We start from the raw sequence: 22,417 nt of genomic DNA, 5'->3' as shown, positions 1-22,417 counted from the left end.
GTCTCAGCAGTCTTAAGGGTCAAGAGGTACATTCCAATAGCATGTCATTAATAGACACAAAAAGCATCACACACACACACACACACACACACACACACACACACACACACACACACACACACACACACACACACACACACTTCATGGTTAGGGTGGTGGCTTGGAATCTAAAAGGTCCTGAGTTCAATCCCCATTGGCCGCTGAATTAAAATACACCAGGAGGATGACTCGGCCTGTCATCCTTCCGAGGTCGGCAAAATGAGTACGTGTGTACTGGTAAGGGGGACACTGCATCAGCTGCATAGCCGTGTCCCAACCGATGATGCAACCAGCAGCCACAGGCTGCATTCGATAGAGAGACTGACATTTCACTTCATCGAATAATTTTGGATGTCATGCTGTTGATGATGTTGCTTGAGGCTGTTATCTCTCAAAAGGAGATTATCTGTTATCTGTTATCTGCCTTTTTGATCGATTACCTTTTGGGCATGTCGAGCTGTTTATATCGACCAAGCACCAGGCGTCCAGGACAAACCTTCAAAATTCCAAACTTTGGCACGTCATGTGGCTACACGGTTTGAATCTTGGCACTCTTATTCTGGGTTCCAAGGAATTTTGATCCTCCTAATAACTCTTGTTTGAGGTAAGGTAAGGTGCCAACTGAAGTCGGAGGTGACCCGAAGGCTCCCCTTTTGTTGGCTTCCGCCACTTGGGCATGGTTGGTGGGGGAAATCCCCACATCAACTGTTATTGTTCTCTTACTTCAGCAAGCCGGCACTCTTTATGCTCTACCTCAATGCTGACAGGCTGATTCTACCTCTCTGGTGTTATTTTGTCGTGGCTGGGGTCTTAAATCAGGACCCGAGGATCCCAAGCCAACCGCTTTAACCGTTAAACCACCACCAGGCATTTCTGTTGCTTCAGTGGTTATTTTATCCGATAAGTGAGGTCGTATGTGGTTGAGAAGGCGGTTGCTGTTGTATAGCCCCGGACAGTTCTCTCGAACATGCCTGTGACGCAGAGACAGCCGATCAATCTCCCAGGAGCGACCCAGAGATCTCCCACATCCAAGAGGGTTTGTACCCCCGAGTTTGTGAAGTCAGGGCCACGTGAGAGAGGGACAAGAGGGAGTGGGCTGGTCCATAGGGACCGATCTTCATTCTGACCATGGCCACGCTGCCCTGACGAATCCCAGGAGCAGGGAACAGTGGGGAAGATTTGGCCCCCAACTTGCATTGGGGGGTAAAACCACCGCAAAGAAGCATCCCCGATAGTTGCTGAGAAGGTGGTGGGGAGGGGAGGTGTAATCTCCACACTTCCAAAAACAGGCTGAAAGTCCTACAGCACAGTTTCATCCAGACCAGTCAGAACGGCATGTAGACTGTTGGGGAGAAAAGTCTGTACATAGGTCAGTGGGACGGTCTTGTGTGCTCTCCATAGAGAAGACAAACACCCACGGCTGTATGCATGGGAGTGCCTTGCAGTAACTTCTTCAAATTAGATGAGCGAACAAAACTCGTGATTGCCTGCAGCACCGTACCCTATACATTCTTGGAACTCAAGCGATCGGCGTCATTTCCGTGTAACACGATCTCACCAAAATTGCCCAACAGCTACACTGGAAAAATGAAAGATTATATATTGATGGAGAAAGAATGTAGACCTACCTTTGTAGACCTACCATTGCTGTCAATTTTGCAGAGGTCTTTCACTGAGAGTATAGTTAATGAATTGAATGATCTTCCTGGAAAAGTAGTGGCAGCAAAAAACAGTAGATATGTGTAAATTGGAATGAGATCGGTATCGAGAAGCATTGAATATAAAGGTGTACATGGATATATTGACAGGACTGGTTGATAGCTTCAATATGGACGGTGATTGTATACATATATAGTGATTGTGATGTCTGTGAGAGGGACTCATCAAGTGAATGTGTTGCCAATGTTGTTCAGCCCCCACCGTATAACCAACCTCCTTCATCCCTCCCCCCCCCCAAATAAATAAATAACTAAAAGCTAGACGAAGTGGATAACCTGATGGATTAAATTGAGGGATGTGAATGCAGCACAGGCATGATGGGCCAAATGACGTCCTGTGTCCAAGTTCCTTGTATTTCCTTGCATATGATTCGTAAATGGCATTAGTTCGTTTCAGACATGCTGAAGAACTGAAAATCATGATGGAAGAGCTAAATTTGATGATTTGGGTACATTGGAATAAGAATGGATACGATGAACATAAAAATCATTTTCAACCACCATGCCAAAAAGCAGGAAATTTTCGTTGATCATTCATCATCACACCATTTTAAAGCCTTCATCCCTGAGCAGGGGTCAGCTTTTTGCGGGCTCCAATCATGGTATCCTTTCTTGTGGCAATGTTTTTATGGCCGGATGCCCTTCCTGACACCAATCCTTTAGTCGCCTTCGACCCGCAGGGATAATTACCAGTATACTGGTGCTCATTTCACCGACCTTCGGAAGGATGACAGGCTGAGTCAACCCCCCTGATGCTAACTCAGCAGCCAGCGGGGCTCGAACTCAGGACCCCAAATGATCCCAAGCCACCGCCTTAACCACTGAGCCACACCAGGCTTACTCGTTGATCATTGCAAATTTGAAAAAAAACCCCTGCAATTGCATCTACTTTGGCCTGTTCATAATAATGGATACTGACCATTTTGGAATAAGTGAAGAGACATTAGAGCAGGATAGACAACATTTGGAAGATTAAAAATATAACTCGATAAAAATGTAAACTTCCTTTGTATCTGATAAAGAAAAGTTTTTTTGTTTTTTGTTTTTTGTTTTGTCCATGGAGTCAAGGCTCATGGAAGAGCTAGAACGCTGACTGGATCAGGATGCAACAGAATAAAAGGTATAGTAGAAAGAGAAGGGGAAAGACAAAATATGGGGAGAATTGGACAATCAGTGTGGGGAGGAATGAGGGATCTAGGGGGGAATCCATGGGGTGGACAAGATGGATACAGTACAGAAGAAAACTCTCAGGAAGGAAAAACTGGAAGTTTGGAAGGAGGTCAGCTGGGAGTAGTAGGGGAGGGGGGGGGGAATAGGATTAACAGGGGTGGAAAATATCATGGTTTTGGATGGTGGATGATCTGATATGGTGGTGAACAGCTGTCATGAAGACTTGCATGGAAGAATGAAATTGAAAATAATGTGGAAGTTGGTTCCACAAGTGAGAGAAAAGAGGAACAAATGAGTGGAGGTGAGAAATGAGCCTGGATTTTGGGAGTTTAACAAGAAGAGGGTCACTGGCAGACCGTGTGCACCCTGCAGAAACATGCAAGAGGCCTAGCCAAGAGAGGGCAGAAAGTGCAAGACCGAAAAGGAGGTGGTAAGAGACAGAGAGACCATCGACCTGTCTTTGATGGGAAAGTGATAGGCCCATGGAGTCAGCTTCATCATGGGACATTCCAATAATCTTGAAGGCCTTGGTTTCAATGGCATAAAGCTGAGCAAGATGTGATGCAAGGGTGCCAACCCAGAGGGGAGAGCAGTATTCCATCAAGCTGTAGATTAAAGCCTTGTAGGTGGATAGGAGTTCAGTTGTGCCAAGGAAGGACAGAGGATTCCCAGTCTGCAGCTGGCTTTGGGTGCCAACTTTGAAATGTGGTTTGCCCAAGAAAGATCATGGCTGATAATGAGACCTAGGAGTTTGAATGACTGAACTTATTCAAGAGGGATGTTAAGAAAGTAGATAGGAGAGTTTTCCATATGGTCCTTTTTGAGAGAGATAGTGAGAGTGTTAAATTTATCAGGATTGAAAGACATATCCCAAGTGTTTGACGAGCTTGAGATTTTGATGGTCTGAAGAAAGGGAAGAGTCTACCTGAAGGATGAGAAATGTCATGGAAGAGGGTGAATTCGTCAGCAAATGGATAAAGAGGATTTTCCAGAGTCATAAATCTTTGTGAAGATTAGGAATAGGACTGAGCCCAGAATGCTGCCTTCAGGGACTCCAGCCTTACAAGGAAGGAGAGATGAAAGGAATTCTTTGAGAGCCATGCGTTGGCTACAAGAGTAGAGGAAATACAGTAACCCAAGAGTGGAGTTGGATGCCATAGGCAGAGAGTTTGGAGAGCAAGTCAAGTTTAAAATCAGTGTAATATTAGCATTTACATATGGCAGTGAAATGTGATCTCTTTCAAGGAAAATGGAGTCTAATATTACCATGCAAAGATGCATGGAAAATGCTGTCTCGACTTACCAATAATCAACATTTCTACTTTCATATGCACCGCAAGGCTCTGGCTGGCATCATTGGCGGAAGGCACGGCGGTTCCACTGGTGCAGCGTCCTCTTTAGGTTAGGGCAGGAATATGTAATTTGGCCAGGGTGCCGGTGATAGCTCACCTACTCTTCGCAAAGGACAGCGTAAGATCTTCAACATCCACCAACTAATGCCAGCAGATGAGACTCCCAGTTTAACATCCATCTGGGGGATGGCACACACATTGATGAATCACTCTGCCGGTTTCCTTTGTATCTGATAAAGAAAAGTTTTTTTTTGTTGTTGTTGACAGTTGACGGGATGACAGTTTTTAGCTCGGTCGGGTTACAAACCCAGACTAGACTGGTTAGAAGTTAATGTGCGTACATCGAGCTCGAGGCCACCTTGCCAGCCGAATAATGTAACTGAAGATAAACTAATGGATTAAACAAAACTGAATGAAACAACCTAGTGGTAGTAATAAAAAATAATTGATATGGAACTGGGCACATAGCAATAGAAACAGCCAGCCAATGAACATGCACATTGGCAATGTAGAAAAAGGACCTGGAAGAAACAGAGGAAGATCAAAGATTAAATTGAGAGACAAAATTTGAAGAATCTGCTGGAGGACAAGTCCACGAGTTACAGAGAGTAGGATAGAAAGGGCCATGTTGAAGGAGACCTCTTTGCAGTGGACTTAAATCGGCTATTCATTCCTCCTCAAGAAAATATGGCAATTATTTGTGTGTACATCTGGTAATTATAGGCTCAAACGACTGGGCCCATCTCAATGAAATTGTGCGTACATACTCTGGCTACCGAGGGTCTGGTCATGGGCAAAAAATAACCCCACCCTCCAGCAAGAATGGGGAGACTACCTTGAACTTTAACATCGCAAGTTCCTGGTGTCGAATAATAGACATGGTGCTGTTGGAACTTGAAAAGCTGATAATCAATTTACCTGGAACAAAAATTCGCATCCGTTTAATCATAAGGATGCCTGTTTAAAACCCTTCCTTCTGGGATCGAAGAAGAAGAAGAAGAAGAAGAAGAAGAAGAAGAAGAAGAAGAAGAAGCAGCATTTGAGCTGAATGAGTGATTCAAACAATAACATGTGTTCTATGATAGAAGGATACGAGAGGAACACATACAATTATATATACTACAATTATACTTTTCCAAGCAATATAAAAAAATACATTAAAGTACCTGGAAGGAGCGCACAAACAATAACAACCACAACCGCAGCCACGACAACAGCAGCAACAACAATAATTATGTGTTATCAAACATCCTTTTTGTCCTCTGCCCCTCTGACAAGGTCAGATATGTGGGACATTAAAATTAACTCCATCCAACCGAATGTCCGACCGATCATCCGTCCACGTACTTTTGTGTATGTGATATTTCAAAAACCGTTGAACATTTAGCTTTCATATTGCAGATATCTATTACACATGACATTATCTCAGCCAGGTTAGATCACTGCTCCGATTAGCTGAATTGTAGTATGCTGCCATGGTAACCATCTTGATAACTTGACTTGTGCATGTGATATTTCAAAAACCGTTGAACATTTAGCTTTCATATTACACAGATCTATTCCTCATACCACCCAAACGGCAGAGGACTTAGAGTATCAGATCCTTGTTTCGCATGTTTCACTTCATGTATGTATGTATTTTGTGCATTATGTCTGAACCTTGTAGATTCACAATCAGCTTGGCCGATCTCCATCAAATTTTGCATACGAGCTCAGGGTACCCAGGGTCAGTTCACGGGTGAAAAATCTGTCCATGTCCAAAAATATTTCGCTGTAAATGTGGAATAGTGCAAGTGGTTTAACCACTGAACTCTGCCTGAGGGAGGGGGTATTGACGCCATGTTTCGCTCTCGGATGGAGTGGGTATTTAATATTGGTTCAACTGAAGTCCGAAACGGATTGAAGGTTCACTCCATGACGAGCTGTTTTCTTGTTTTGTTTGCCTCCACATCTCCCAAAGTCTCTTGGGTCGGCCTGTTAATGTTCCCCTCTGAACCCCAAAATGATGACTTAGGAGGTTCTGTAGTTCAAGTAACGGACATTGATGTATATTCCGATGTCTTTCTCCTGCAACTGATCGAATGTACAAGGTCCACCACACGAGTCTGTAATTCGATTGATGGTGAAATTAAATAAAATCGGGTTCAATCACTGCTATTTCCCAAATGTTTATCCATTGTCGACTAATGTCCTTGTAATCGATGTACAAGTACACTGTGGCATGTGATTGATGTACAATATTGCTCCTCCAGACTAAATCCTGCCAATAAAATAATAAATAAATAAATAAATCAGGAGGTTGAGTTGGGTGGGACTGCTGGAGATGCTTCGACTCCATCGTTTTGAAGAGGATTATCACGTGATGTTTTGCTCACGTGCTCTTATCATCAAACTTAAACATGTTGAGTGATGAAGTGGAAAAAAAAAAAACATTTTCGTTCTTCAACTAATTCATTTGATTGCGTTCCTGATAATAAAAATAAAACTTTGCAAAAAAAACAAAAACAGTTTATTTTGGCTTGTAATAAAGCCACCCGACTTATCAAAACGAGTGCTCTTCAGATAATAACTTAATATTAAATACTACTTCGAAAGAACAAGAATGTCATGTCGGCGCCACCACTCATTTCCTGCATGCACGCGCTCGGGGTTACTGGCGGACGCGCTTTGGGGTTACTGTCGGCCGTTCTCGCGGTGACGTCACTGCAGTGTGCTGCGGATTGAAGATGAGTGGCGAAGTATTCGATTGTGTAATTTTAATAAATGCTTCTTTCATTTATTGTACATGTTTAAGCATTTCATTTGTTCACTTGTCACGTGAAAATGTGTCGTTGATCGGTTATTTTAACTCCAGAATAACCTACAGTTGAAGTGACCGATAAACAACACGTTTGTCATCACCCCGATAGCTTTATGCTTTGCCGCTGACAACCTCACACACCTTTACGAGATGCAGCTGAGCCTTCATACGTCCTATTTAAGATATGTTTGAAGAAGTCTCATCGGTAACACACGTGATATTGCTTCAGAAGTTTGCCATTAAGATTATATATCTGCAGTATAATGTTGCATTACCTGAGATGATTGGATCGTGAATGGTTAAAATGAATGCACGGAATATCAAGCTGTCTGTTTGCAAGCCCTCGTTTGACCTAGTTGCGGTAGTAGAGGCAGGCGGACAGACAGACAGACAGACAGACAGACAGACAGACAGACAGAGATTGAGATTCGGTGTCGTGCCAAGCACAGTTGTGCGATGAAATGAATTGGTTTCACTCCAGAGACTATCTCGTGTACAAGTCCTCAATCTATCTAGCCCTACTTTGTCCAACGTTGTCCACCGGATGGGGATATTAACCTGCCTGTACTGTCTGCATTCACCTTGTGGCTGTTAAAAGTCTCAAGGTTTCTTTCAGCAGACTGGGCCATTACACGCTGCTATCTGGATTACACGCTCTGTGACAGCGTATGGTACATCAGAAGAAGGGCTATATGCAGTTTGGGGTAATAATTTATGTGTACAAAATGGTGGAGGGGAGGTGGGGGGTAAATTGAGGGAAAATAAAAGGAAGGAGTAAGCACAGTTGAAGGAAAGGGGGCTGTGATGAGATTGGATTAGGGGGAAATGGATTGAGGGAAAGGGCACATGTGGAGCATACGAGTGTAATAGGTTAAAAGGCCACCATATTGGCATACGTATTATATCAATAACATCTTAAGCAAATCATGGACTGAGTGACTTGGGTAAGAGGCTGCAGACATTTTGGACCGGTGCAGAAGGAACTGTGTGGAGCAGTAATGCTTTAGTCCAGTTGATGATGTCAGAGGCAGTGTAAATTTGCCTCGTCATGAAAACATTCTACTTTGGTCTGAGACAGGGTTGACTTTGGGTCCACAAGGAAGACAAGTTGGTGGGGTATACCAGGTTCAATCTGTCACATCTGCCACATCTTTGTTTCAGAATGAACCCGATGTTGTAATCTAAATTAACTTTTGGCCGCACTGACCTATTGGTATTGGGCTGCAAATAACACCGACTTACTTTAACTGTTGAACCAGTTCATCAGATATCGGAAGGGCATCATTTATTTGTCAAACACCCAGGCCAAGAACACCATTATTTATCAGTTTTTGGTTTTGCTTGTGTCATTGTTCATGTTTTTGTTTTTACTGTTCACTTACCCGATTATAGCAATGATGGCTGGCGAGCAACTCCAGAGGATAAGCTTGTTTCATCGGTCCCCCTCGAGGAAACGACATTAATTGAATCCCATATTGGGTAACAATGTGATTGTAATTAAATGCATTACTCATACTCTGCTTGGTTTCATATAGATTATTATTGGGGCTTGGAACAAAGTGTTGATGCTGGATAAGTATTGTTTGATATTGAGGGTAAAAGTGTATATGGACAAAAATGGGCCTTTATTAATACTTCGACTGCAGTTGTACCAAGCAATTTAGGTGAGGTTTCCTTTCACCTTTACTGCATATTATGCCTGGTGTTGGCTTAATGGTTAGGGTTGTGGGCTTGGGATCCTAGGGTCCTGAGTTCAAATCCCGCTTGGCTGTTGAATTAATACCAGGTGGGGTTGACTCAGCCTGTCATCCTTCTGAGGTCAGCAAAATGAGTGCCAGCTTGCTGGTATGATTGAGCCATTCCATTATCCTGCGTCGGAGTGGTGACTCATCCAGGATTGTGCCCAACAGCCCAGGAGACTGCTTCGGCAGCACCGACACTCTGCACAGAGTATGGTCCCAATGGAATGGATGGATTTTGCTGCATATTGTTACGTTTGAGGGGGGGGGGTATGCATTCAAAGGGTAATTAGGATGTTTAATTAGGTATGCCATGCTGTTCGAGTTTACCAGGATCTCGATGTAATAAGTAGCAATTCAGTGGTGATAAGTTGTCTAGTAAATGTCCATTTCTTCAAGGGGGAAATGATAATTGTCACGTAATTAGATAGGGACACGGGATAGGGTAAGTGTGTCTGCGTAAACCCCTTTTGGTATTCTCTGGAGGCTGGCCGTGACGTCACAGGACAGGGCTGCGGATGGCTCCGCCCCGTGATCACGATTGGCGGAAGGCGACGGCGGTGGGCCAATAAAACGGCTCGATTGGAAGTGACGAGGACGGGAGGATAAAAAGGTTCTGTTCGGGGTCGAAAAGGAAAGAGGAAGAAGATCGGGACAAAAAGATCGTGGTTTTTTGGTGTGGAGGCGGTTGCGCGGAAAGCATACTTGTTGTTGTGCTGATTCGATCGTGTTCCTCATCGTGTCTTGGAGCCTTGCTGAGCCTCGTGCCTCACCTTGGTTGGCTCTGGGGTTCTGACTCGGAGTACGGGGTCGAACGGCGGGCGGACCTGCCTCCCTCTCCTGCTCGCAATTTGGCGCCAGAACTGGTTCCCTGGCAGCTGTGAGCGGGCTTGGGCCAGGACCAGGAGGTCGACAGCACCACGGTTTCTCCTGCCCCCCCTGACGAGAGCAAGGCCAGCTCGTCCGACACTGATCCAGGGACAGTTGCGTCCACACCACGGTCCAGCCTGACCACCAGAAGTAGCTACGGTGTGTGTGTGTGTGTGTGTGTGTGTGTGTGTGTGTGTGTGTGTGTGTGTGTGTGTGTGTGTGTGTGTGTGTGTGTGTGTGTGTGTGTGTGTGTGTGTGTGTGTGTGTGTGCTTGGCGCCTTAGAGGGTTTGAGAATTGTATATTCATTGGAATTGTCTGTGTTTTCCCCACGCCCGATCCCACACCATCCCGTCGAATCGCTCCGGATCCCTTTTCTTGCCGAGTCTTGTTATTTCTGGTTAATAATAAAAACAAATAAACATCATCAACTCAGTGAAAAGTGACTCGTGCCACCTTCCTCGTCCCGTTTGCGGTAGAGCGATTAGAACCGCCATGTTTGGGTTATAAATAAATAAACCGCCTCCATCGTTTCGGCTCATTCTACGTTGGCGGGACTGTTCAAGTCCCGTGGACGTCACAATATTGTTCATTTGTAGAAGATTGATTCCAGTGTATTGCTGTGCTCTTTTCCTAAAGTCCCATCTTTTTCATGTCCTTTTGTTTCGTTTGCTTCCTGATCCCTTCAGTGGTCTAGCTCTTCCACAAGCATTGACATGTATAAAAAAGATATACTACAGCAAACCAAAGTTTACCAGTACTGTTTCTTGTATTGTCACGTCAGATGGCCTCCGCTAACACGAGCCGTCTGCGCCGAATGGTTTCAAACAGCCGAATGGTTTCTTACTACTTAGTGCGTTCACTTTAATTTACAACTTTACCACTCCCCAAGGTCACCCAAATAAAATTGATGGCACACACAGATGGATGGAAGATGTTTTCTTGCATTTTAAAGGGGTTATTTGTGATTAATATAGGGGAAAAGGTGGACGTGATGAGCATTTATGAACAAACCATGTGAATCAAAAGACACAAAGAGGGAAATGGGGACACACAAACTTGTGTACAGAGAAATAAGAAAAACTCGAGAGTTCATAGAACACAATACATCACGTGGTGTTCAAGCATATACAGGAGGGCCTTGACGTTCGTGTGGGTTACATTCTTGTAAATCTCCGTGAATCGGAAATCCACATACTTGGGAGGTAATGGGGAGAATAGGGTTTGGGACTTCAACTTTAAAATGTTTCCAAACTGTATCCTTCATTAACATGTTTGTGCAGTGTGTTTGTGCTGTTTATTTCCATCAATATAATAAGAGATATTAAGAACATAAAATAAAGTATATTTTCTTGAGTTATTATTATTTTCTGTGCAGCCTGTAGCTGCTGATTGCATCATTGCTGGGAGTGCCGCTGATGCAGTGCCCCCTGTTTCCAGTTAGCTGGTATGCATTTTGCCGACCACGGGAGGATGACAGGCCAGGTCAACCCATCGGATGTTATGCAACTGCACGATGGGAGCTGAAGTCAAGACCCTAAGATTTTTAAGCCAACCACCTTAACCATTAAGCCAACACCAGGCTCATTTTCCTGCATGAAGAACATCAAATCAAGTTTATTTTCTTGAGTTGTGAAGATCATGAAACTTACCTTTTAATAATAATGATAAACTTGATCCAATAATGTGATTGCGACGTTAATGATGGCGACGATAAACACGAGTTGGTGGACATGATCGGTACATACCCATAAAGGCCACCTCTTCTTCACCTCAAAAAACATGTCACGCCCCTCACATGATATATGTGTATGTATGTATATATATATATATATATATATATATATATATATATATATATATATATATATATATATATTGATACATTGCATGGTTCTTGAAAGTATTGTAAATGCGATTTGTTTCGTACAGTTTTCAAGTATATAATTCAATTTATGGAGGTTTAAAAGTGTATAAATACATTAATTCTGGGTGTTACCGCCATTTTCCCAGCGGCTATTACATCACCCTCTCTAACTAGTTACGTGAGTTATTTGTGCCCATTGTTTGTGTTCTTTATAACACCCTTAAAAACAGCAAGTTTCCTGTTTGGAATGGTTTTCCCTTTTTGTTTGTCTGTTAGGCAGGCAGAGTAAAAATATAATCTCACTCCTCTCTGTGCATGTGCGGTTGGAATGAATTCTAAACCAAGGTACATTAACAAGACAGTTGTCATTTTATTCATGTTCCGATGAGTGTTCAAAATATAACATTCAATTTAAATACGTTGTTCCTCGATCATAGACTGATGAGATGGACGGACAGACATGAACGAATTCCTTAACCCTGCTTTTTGCTTCACGTGCGCAGGTTAATAAAACCTAACCTGCCTAGGTGTTACAGATCTCACTTTCACAAAACATTTGGATAATGCAGGCGAGGAATTTCCTTTGGTGACGCATGGAGTGCCAGGGCATTGGTGTCGCTCGGGAACAGTGTCCCCATTTCCGAGAGCTGTCCTCCCTGAATGATGACGAAACAGAGCCAGCGATGAAGTGAGCCCCAACGCAGAGAAAAGCAAAACGAAGAGCGAACTTCTTCTCCCAAATGAAAAGTTCCACTCTGTATGTGGGTGTCTGCTTTGACTCTGCCCTCATGGAGTCTCTTCCTTTGTCCACACTCTGCAGCCCTTATTTATGAGCTTCACCTGGTCTGCCCTCTGTCCTCTCTTTATGGTATCTCTTCCTCACACTACAGTCCATCTCTCCTCCTTCTCTGCTCTTTCTGGGAGGAGTCCTCTTCTGGTCCGTCCTGCCCACGGTGCGGCCGCAATATAAATAAAAGTCTTTCTCTGCTTCCGGGCCCTAAAGCGCATTATGCCACCATGGCTTGTACACATTAACCTGTGAGATCGTGACAACCTTTTTTGAAATGTGTGACACTTTCTCCTTGTGCCTTTTTGTGACTGGAAGTTCTCACCTGGCTCCACCTGCAAGAAGAAGTGTTTACGCATACAATATTACCCTGACTATCCTGTCTATAAATTACATATGCTGCCTCCTCAGCGTCACTTGTAACAAAACGACTTGCTCTGACAGGTCCGTGTTACATGGCAATCTAACCTATTCAAATCACATGGACCATACTGCATTTACTACAGTCTAGCTATGGATACCCTCCCCTTCTCTACCAATTCAAAAATTAACTAAAAAGCATCTCAGAATACAAAGCCCATCCATGTCTGCTTTGAACTCAAACTAAACTTGAATAAAACAACAGCTTAAATGAAAAAAAGTAAAATTTATTAATTGGTGTTCTTCATAGTATCATAATTAAGGTTTGTTGAAAATTTGATGACAAAAGATCAAATGGTAAAAAGCTTCAGGCCTGGACACACACACACACACACACACACACACACACACACACACACACACACACACACACACACACACACACACACACACACACACACACACACACACACACACACACACACACACACACACACACACACACACACACACACACACACACACACACACACACACCCGTCTCCTGCTCCATGGGTGGATGTGCTCACTTGGAGTTGCATTGAAATATGAACTGAATGACGGTTGTATATGTTGTCAAGGGACTGTTTCCTGTGGCAGCAGTGACATCATGTGGTGTCATTGGCGGTGTTGTACACGCAAGTATGTACTTGTACACTGGAAAATGGCTGTTTCAGCTTGCAATCAGCACAATGCATTGTCATCAGAGTTTTGCATTTGAGGGGGAAAACTCCTGTGGACATTCATCACCAGTTGGCCGCAGTGTGTAGAAAGTCAGCCGTGGACGTGAAAAACATTGAGTTGGTTGTGGAAGTTCAAAGAGGGACATGAAAGGAGCGAAATTGAGCTTCATTCCAGACAACCCTGAATAAACCATTCATTGGTGATGAGAAATTGCAGAATAATGGTGGAAAGAAATCACTATGACCACAGGCATATCAAATGGTTCTACAGTTTGGTCGGCTGATCTCAAAATGGTAAAAGTTTCCGCATGCTGAGTGCTGCAAGTGCTCACAGGAGTCACAGACAACCAAAAGTCTTATGATTTTTCTTATGTCAGAACATATTGACTCGGAATACAGAAAAGGGGGTGGGGGGCAGTAGTTTGTGATCACCATTGTGATGACAGATATGGATGAAACCTGGATGTCCTTCAATCCACAAACCAAAACGCAGTTGGCACAGTGGAACTGCTCAGACTCACCTCCACCAAAAGGTTGGTTTTCAAGTGCAGGCATCACCCATAAGCCGATGGTGGTCATCTTTTGGGATGCTTGTGGCTCCAAAAGGGACAAGGGTTACTTGTGAAACTTACTTCGAGGTGTTGGAAAAACAGCTTCTTTCAGCTATGCAGAAAAAGCATCTGAAACTTGCACAAGCAGTCACGGCATCTATTCAGGTTGTTCAGATGCTCAAATTCAAAGAGCAGTCCATTGAACCGATTCCGCATCCACCATACTCACCGAACCTTTCACCCAGTGACTTTTGGTTATTTTGAGATGAAAGACTCATGTTGTGGTGGTAACTTATTCTCCAGATCAGGGTAGACATCAGTGATTTATCAATTGGTTCTACATACCCCTGAAGAAAGCTTTGCTATAGCCTTCAGCTCAGGATGGACTGCCAGGTGTCAAGTGTATAGCACTCCCAAGGTATTAAGTTAAGGGTCAGTGTTGTCATTCATATATACAAGTTGAAACATATTAGGAGACCTTCATATTTGAACCTCCCTCGTGCATAAACGACCACTACAATGCTATCTATTTTTGCAGTTGATATAGTACTCCATCCCACTGGCAGGCAAACAGCAGCTCTGACACTCTTCGCTGGCTGCAATTGATTAAATGCCAGTCTGATAAATGGAACATGTCTTTCAATCCTGGCAAGAATCAATTTACCCTGTTTCTTTGAAAAGATCGTCAAACAAACCCTCTTATCTTTTTCTTTCATCAGCTACTGTAAGAGGTTCAGTCTTTTGAACTTCTAGGCTTCATCAGCCATGACCTCTTTTGGGCCAACCACATCGCAAAGCTGGTCTTCAAAGCCAGCCACAGACTGGGCATCCCCGTCGATCCAAGTCTTTCCTTGGAAAATCTGAGCTACATCTGTCTCTCCTGGATTCTACAAGGCCTTTGTCTCTAGCTCATTGGAGTACTGCTCTATCCTATGGGCTGGCATCGCAGCATCACATCTGTCTCTCCTTGATTCTCTGGAATCTAAAGCTCTTAATATTATTGGCATCTCCCTCATTGAGGCCAAGGCACAAGGTTTATTGCTTTCACATCTCTGACAGGTTGGTGGCTTCTTTTTTTAACCACCTCGCCTCTGGTCTGAAAAGTTTGTTGTTGCCTTAAGATCTGCGGGTCCTGAGTTCAAGCCTCTGTTGCGCTGTTGAAATAACACTAAGTGGCTTGACTCAGTCTGTCATCCTTCTGAGGTCGGCAAAATGAGTACCAGCTTTACTGGGAAGAATGAACTATTCGAGTGACCTCTGTTGGAGTGGTGATTCATCGAAGATTGTGCCCCCCCCCAGCCAAAGAAAAACTGGCTCGGCAGCCATATGCATCTGAAGACTTGTAAGCAGTGGTTCTTTTTCCTCTTTTTTTCCTCTGGTGTAGCTCCCTCCACTCTCTTGGCACTCCAACCTTCCCCAGTAACTCCATGATCCATGCATTCTTCCAGTAACCTCCTGGTTAAACTCCCAAAATCCAGACTCACTCTCCACTACTCATTTATTTCTCTTTTTTTCATTTGTGGAATCGCCTTTCTGAGGCTGATCTGTCCCACTCTTCCCTCAAGGGCTTCAAACGGGCTGTGCTCTCCCCTCTCATGTTATCCTCTATCACCACCCACAATCTTTTATAATCCCATTAACCATGCCTCACGTCAGCAACCCTCTTACTTGCATGCACTGTTTCCTCCCTTCTTATCACTCTTCATTCATTTCCTTGCATAGTATTCAACTGTTGCTGCATTATCACTTTGTTGCCTTTTTACCATCTTGTCATCTAGCTCTTCTATGGTCTACAATGTTGTGTCGAACTTTTTTCTTTTTCCAAAAGATCATTGTATGTGGACACTCTTTAAATTGCTTGCCTAGAGATTGAATGTAATGTGTACACCGATTTGAAAAGCCATGTGGATGTAATATTAGACCCAGTTCATGGTGAAATTGGTTTGTACGTATGAGATGAGCAAATTGGTAAATTAACGTTAATGGGCTGAGGATATGGCACAGGTGCATGTTGGGTGAAACAGCCTCATCGTATGTCTCGGTTTCCGAGTATAATGATGTTGAAGTTCCCTTATAGCTCGATGTGATTCTGGTGGGAATTGAATCTCAGATCAGACTAGCTTGTATGGGAAGATTTCAAGTGAGACTGCAACCACTTAACTGTCCTTTTTAAACATTCAGATGATTAAGGGTATTAACAGTGTTTGATGCTTTATACTATGTTGATAAAACAATGGAGTTAATAAGTTTATATACTCTTCAGTAATAAGTTTGTACAACTTTGATATATAATTTATGTTGCATCATGGAAACATTAGGATAATGGGATTCAAATTTCTGCCTTTACTATCATGATAAAAGCTGGGCTGCTCCGGCGCATGCTCCCATACCTGACCTGACCCTGACATGCTGCCTCCTGAAGCTTTTTCACCTGAACTGCAAACCTCTACCTTGTTAAAATTAACCGTAAATTATTTGGCCTTAGCCTTGCAATTCCTGATTCCAATGAAGATGCAGCAGTTCCACAACTTATATTTGATGCATCATTTTTTTTTTCTCCAGGAAAATGTACAACTCCCTTTTTATTGTATTAGAGCCCATTAGGTGAGCATTTCGAAATGAGGCATTGGAGTGCATCGTAAACTCTTCGACATCTTGGCTCCTTGGGTTTTGTGAAATTGTCTGATTGAACCTGACCCAACCATCCATCTTGTACACAATAAAAATGCCTGGGGTTGAAGTTGAAGTAAATGTAAAGCATTAACTGTACTCGCACCAATTAATCCCATCTTGTAGGATCTCGCCGGGAAATGTTTTCGCCGGTCTTTCACGAACACGCTACCCAGACCTAACGTTCAACTGAATTTGGTTTGTGCAGGAACGTGGAATTTGTTCAGGGTGTAGTTTCCTCTTCTGGGAATCTATGCATAGTATTGTGTTGTAAATTATGCGAGCTATTTTTATCCGTCGCTTTTAAGATATGTGATCACTCGCCCACTCTTCGCGTAAGACACCGTGGGATTAAGGTTCAATAACTCATGTTAGCAAACTGGATACCCAGCTTAGCATCCATCTGAGGGTCGGTGCACTTTGTAATGGAACACCCTGCCTATGAAGCACCAATCCGGAAGTTTACAGTCTGATCAGGCATCAAACTCAGACTAACAGCTTGGAAAATTCAAAGGGAAGTTTGCTATACATCCATGCACCATGATGTAGGTTTAACAACATCTCAGTTTTAATATTTAGAAATTATGCTTTCCTCCTATGTATTTGTTTTGGACATCTGATAACTGAAAGAATTTTCACAAAAGGAAACAAAAATCAGCTATGTCTTTTTTTTTAACCTTTTTGCTTATCACGCACATCCTCATTTACTTGGTTCACAAGACCGCATGCATGCGACGAGGTAGGTTGCAGCTGTGAGAAATGAGAAGGCATGAAGGTAACCTGGGTAACTGTTGGTTACTTGCACACGACGGTTTGTGTTATTTACCCTCGGTACCTTTACTCTCAAGTCCTGAATAAGTGTGGGGGTCTTAGTCAGGTTCCTTGTGTCCATAATTTGACATTCGTTGGAATTTTTTGGAGAGTAGCTAACCCCAACATTTTTGGAAAGCTTAAACAATACCAAAACAGAAAATCCATGTTTCACATTTTTTTCAATGCATATAATGTGGTCAAATAGGTCGTTTTGGGGTAAAAACCCGTTTTTTTTTTAATTTCAGCTCTGAAAATTCAAAATTAATCCCAAGCAAGCAACTGATGATGCATAATTGTTAACTAGAGGACAGTTCTTAATATAGAATACATATGTCTGTATTTTGAGCAATGGTTGCCATGGAAACGTCTATCATTTTGTCAAATTACCGTTTATTTAATGTATTGCTTTCAAATCGTGAAACAAGTAACGCATGAATATGGTGATCAGTGAAATGTACTTTGTCAAATATGAGTTTGTAGCCAATTGGCATCACTGTCTCTAATGTCACTCATCATTGCCATCGTCATCATCACTATCGTGGTCATGCCGTTCAATGTTTGAGTCCTCGTCATTCTCACACGAAGTGCTGCACATGCAAAGATCAGTGCATGTTAAGTTCTTGGCCCTGCAGGAACATCTCTGTGATGAACATTTTGGCTTGCACTGGCACCTTATCATCTCGATAATTGCCTTTGGCGCAGGAAGAATGTCTGTTGTTGACGGTTTGAGTTGACCACTCGTGTCCTTGTGGAAGCCATTCTTTAATGGATCAAGAAATATTTGCTGAGAAATTGCTGCTTGACCCCAAACGTATGCCTGGATATGTACCCATGTGATATGCTGCCTCAGAGCACCGACAGTTGGTGGTAACTTGCCATTCTCAGCCATTTTCTTACAGAAGAGATGCCTCCGAAGTTCAGGGATGCTGGAAATATTGACACCACTTGGACAATAACCTGAACAGACAAATCTTGCTAAAGTTGTGTATAGGTCCTCTGACAATTCAGCATCCTTACAGAATATAGCAAAAGCATCTACCATGTCGTCATCGGCCTTCAAGTAGCACTGGAACCACTTTGCCTTACCATGTCGAGCAAACCGCCCAGTATTATCGGCACCTGTGAATGCGTGGAAGGTTGGCAATGCCTGGGCTCTCTCCTCACCTAGGGCCTTCCAGATTGGCTCGATTTTGACAATGCTAGATGCCATTGAGATAGATGTGTGTCTTGGCAGGAGATGATACAGCCTATAAAACTCGGGCTGTGCCTATGTCTAGACTCTAGGGCCATATCAAGGGCACAAATAACATTCATCACTATAAAAATCAAACAGATGAGAAAAACAACATCCTTATTTTCTTTGACTAATTTATTGACCTAAACTTATGTGATTTAAACGGAAGATGCGGGTAAATGTCGCGATGATAGAACTTTATTAGAATCCAAAATAAAAACCGCTACTAAGACGTAAAATTACCTGAATAAAATAAAAGCAGAGATGAGTGAGAAATCAACAATACGCGCTAACTACTTGCCAGTAAACTAAATAGAAACTCCAAATAGACTCCCTCTGTAATTCCAACCCCCAGGCACAAAGCTAACCGAATCCTATCCTATTATACAGCAGTTAATCTAATGGAACAAAATACATCAGTGACTGATTACATTGATGGTGACTTTCTTTCTGGATAAATGAAAGCACGAACCAGCACATAAGGACATATTTAAAGATCAACCCGAAATAATAGAAAAAGGATAAACACATAGCTATAACATGACGACTGCCCGACTTCCAACTCCTCGCCTAACAGGAAACTCAATTAAAACCTCCAACCCCGTGGCCATTCAAACCATAATCCTACCCCATACAGAAGAACATAAAATGACAAAAAGGTACATACACCTCAAAGGCTATCACAACTTACCGAAAAAAGGAAGAAAGGTGTTGAAAACCGAATATGATGAAACGAAGCTCCGAAGTAAACTGTCATAAATAAACGAAGCGAACTGAAAATGACGTCATAGTGCTGCACGTGCTTGGTTGCGCGCTGCGCCACATCATGACATCATGCCACGCCCAGCAACCGTAACCTGAGGCGATGGCATGGTGTTGCAACGTGGCGTCACCTATGTTCCCTACAAGATCACACTACAATACATCAAACTACAAAAACTTAAAATCAAACGTATTACTACTGAAGGTGCCGAAACCTTCTGATATTGAACAACAGACACACCAATGTTTCATTGTACAGATGGCTGTTTCCATGGCAACCAACTGTTCCAATACTTGAAAATCATAATACTTATGTGTAAGTTACTCATGGTCACTATATTTAACAATTATTTAGGCCATCCGATGGAAAATATAATTTAAAAAAATATATATTAAAAAATGGCAATTGCACTCCAAAATTGCTGTTTCCATGGCAACCGAAAGTCAAAATGCAACATTTTATAATCTTATAAAATCCATTGTTAGCCATTTAACAGTAATCCATCATCAGTTGGTTATTTTGTATTGTTTCAGGTTTTTTTTAATTGGAATTCAAAAAAAGCGTTTTTCACCCCAAAACGACCTTTCCAAAAGTTGAAAAAATGTGAAACATCATTTTTTTTATTTAAATAGATTTTAGACTTCTCAAAAATCTATAGGTTTGTTACTCTCCAAATAATTCCAAGGAAATTACACAAAGAACCTGACTATCTGAATAAGCGTGTAGGGTGGAACATTTTCCAAATTTTAATAAGAGTAGAGGGCGGAATAAGCGTGTAGGGTGGAAAATCCAAAAAAGTCTAACAAGCGTGTAGACCCGAATAGAGACCCATGTAGGGGGGATTTTCACCTTAAAAAAAAATAAGCATGCATGCACGCTTATTCGGAACTTGCGAGTATGTTACTCTCCTTCCTGTACAGGAACTATCTTGCTTCTAACAGTGGCAGTCACTGGCATTGTCAACTTATTGCATCATTCTGCCTGTGTCTATCAACAAGGCTAGCGGATCAGAATTTTTTTGTTTTTTCAAGGAACACATACTCACCTCTAAGCCATCTCGGCTGGAGTGGGTGAGATATGCGAGCACCATGAACGAATTGCAAATTCCTGCACAAATCACCACCAATCGAATGTCAGGTATGGCCCTTTCGTTAAAGACTTGGGTCAAAAACATTCCTGGGCCAATTACACAAGAATATTTTAACCAGACTCTTTGGCGTAACGGTTAGAACGTCCACTCTGGGTCTGGTTGGTCGGTGGTTCGAACCATGATCGAGTCGTACAAAAGACTTGAAAATGGTACGTGCTGCTTTCTTGCTTTAAAAGGATAGAGGACAAACAAACAACTATAGGTTGGCAACCGTTGTGCAGGCTTGCTTAATGGCTTCCTCTTGGATTGAAGTTCCTTCTAAGGATACTCATATTTAAGATGGGAACAACTGGAGCTGTGTAGTAGTGGTGGTAGTAGTCGTAGTAGTAGTAGCAGCATTAAAGCCATTGCTTTCATGCCGTGAGGCACATCGTGTTTCCTCGGCAGTTACATTTGGCTAAGTACTACAGTCCTGGATGGGTCGCCACTCCGACGCAGGATACTCAAATGGCTTATTCCCTCAGTAGGTTGGTGCTCTTTTTACCGACCTCAGACGGATGATAGGCTGAGTCAACCCACCTGGTGTTATTTCAACGGCCCAAAAGGGGCTCAAACTCATGACCCTAAGATCTTAAGCCAGCCACCTTAACCATTCAGCCAACACCAGGGAAGTAGTTGTAGTAGTAGTAGTGGTTGTTCTGCTTCATCATGTTTTGGTGTATGTGTAGAGCAGTGAGAGCACTTTAGTGAAAGATTAGAAATGTAAAAATTAAGAAACTTTAGTTACAAGGATAAAGAGGAGGAAACTACTGTTTTATTATGAGTTAGCATGGTTCCCCACCATGGCATGGGATAATACTCTCTGTTTTGGCCCAATTTACCAGTGGGGAAGTCCTTTCACGTGATCCACTTTCATTCTGAGATTGCAGGACTTTAGGAACATGTTTTCACATCCCACTTCCAAAAAATAAAATAAAATCTTACATCTTACTCTCTCACTCTGACTTTATGTTGACATTATTTGAAATCTCGCAAACGATAATCGTCGTTGGCTAAATGAAACTTACTGCTGTAATCCTGATAGTAAAAGATACACCGACACAAAACATTATGCCATAGCTATGCAACAGCAGAATGGAATGAAAAATGACCGAAAGTAACCTCTGTGTTTAAACCAAAGTAACCCCTCATGTTGACACGCCCAACTCGCTCCGAGATCCCACCCAGAGACAGGCCGTCATCCAATTACATTGCACACCCTCAGCCAATGACAAGTTCAACATCCACGCAATACTGACACCCCCAGGTTTCTGCACTGCACACGCTTGAATGATTCAACTTGTCAAATCACTGACTAAACCTTCTGGTTGTGCTCGTTTGCTTCCTTCCTATGCCATGAGGCGCATAAGGGTACCAAGGCAGTTTTGTTGGTTAAGGGTTACAACCAGGCTCAGTGGTGTAATGCTGAGAGCGTCCGCTTCGAGTCTCATTTGTTGGTGCTTCGGATCCCGGTCGAGTCATACCAAAGACTTTAAAAATGGTATATGCTGCTTCCTCGCTTGATGTCCAGCATTTAAAAGGATAAGAGCACAGAGGAACAACCATAAGTTGGCAGGAATAGTTCAGGCTTAGATGGGTCTGAATGGCCTCCCCGATGAATGGCACACTTTGTGATGAAATACCCAAGGCAGAGATGATTGATAATTTTGATTTCCTTTTGGCAAAATCTGTCGAACTAAAATGTAATTTTTTTTTTTAATTATCCAAGCTGTCGATGTAGGGCAGGTATATTTGACAAGGGTGTAAAATGCTGGGTAACGTGTCCCTGGAAAAATGTTAAATGAACAACTGCAGGTCAATGACGTCATTTGGAA

The 22,417-nt window shown here is 42.7% G+C and overlaps 1 protein-coding gene across 2 annotated transcripts in view; it reads left to right on the top strand.

Annotated features, from left to right (window-relative positions):
• LOC147016743 (phospholipid-transporting ATPase ABCA1-like) overlaps positions 1-22,417 on the top strand; it is an 82,850-nt gene that overhangs the window by 890 nt on the left and 59,543 nt on the right. The window lies entirely within an intron of this gene.

Source organism: Eptatretus burgeri, chromosome 11, assembly GCF_056783735.1.
Source record: "Eptatretus burgeri isolate ZD-2024b chromosome 11, Ebu_testis_v1, whole genome shotgun sequence".
Lineage (NCBI taxonomy): Eukaryota > Metazoa > Chordata > Myxini > Myxiniformes > Myxinidae > Eptatretus > Eptatretus burgeri.
The sequence above is the reverse complement of the archived record's forward strand: the minus strand, read 5'-3'. Positions and strand labels throughout refer to the sequence as shown.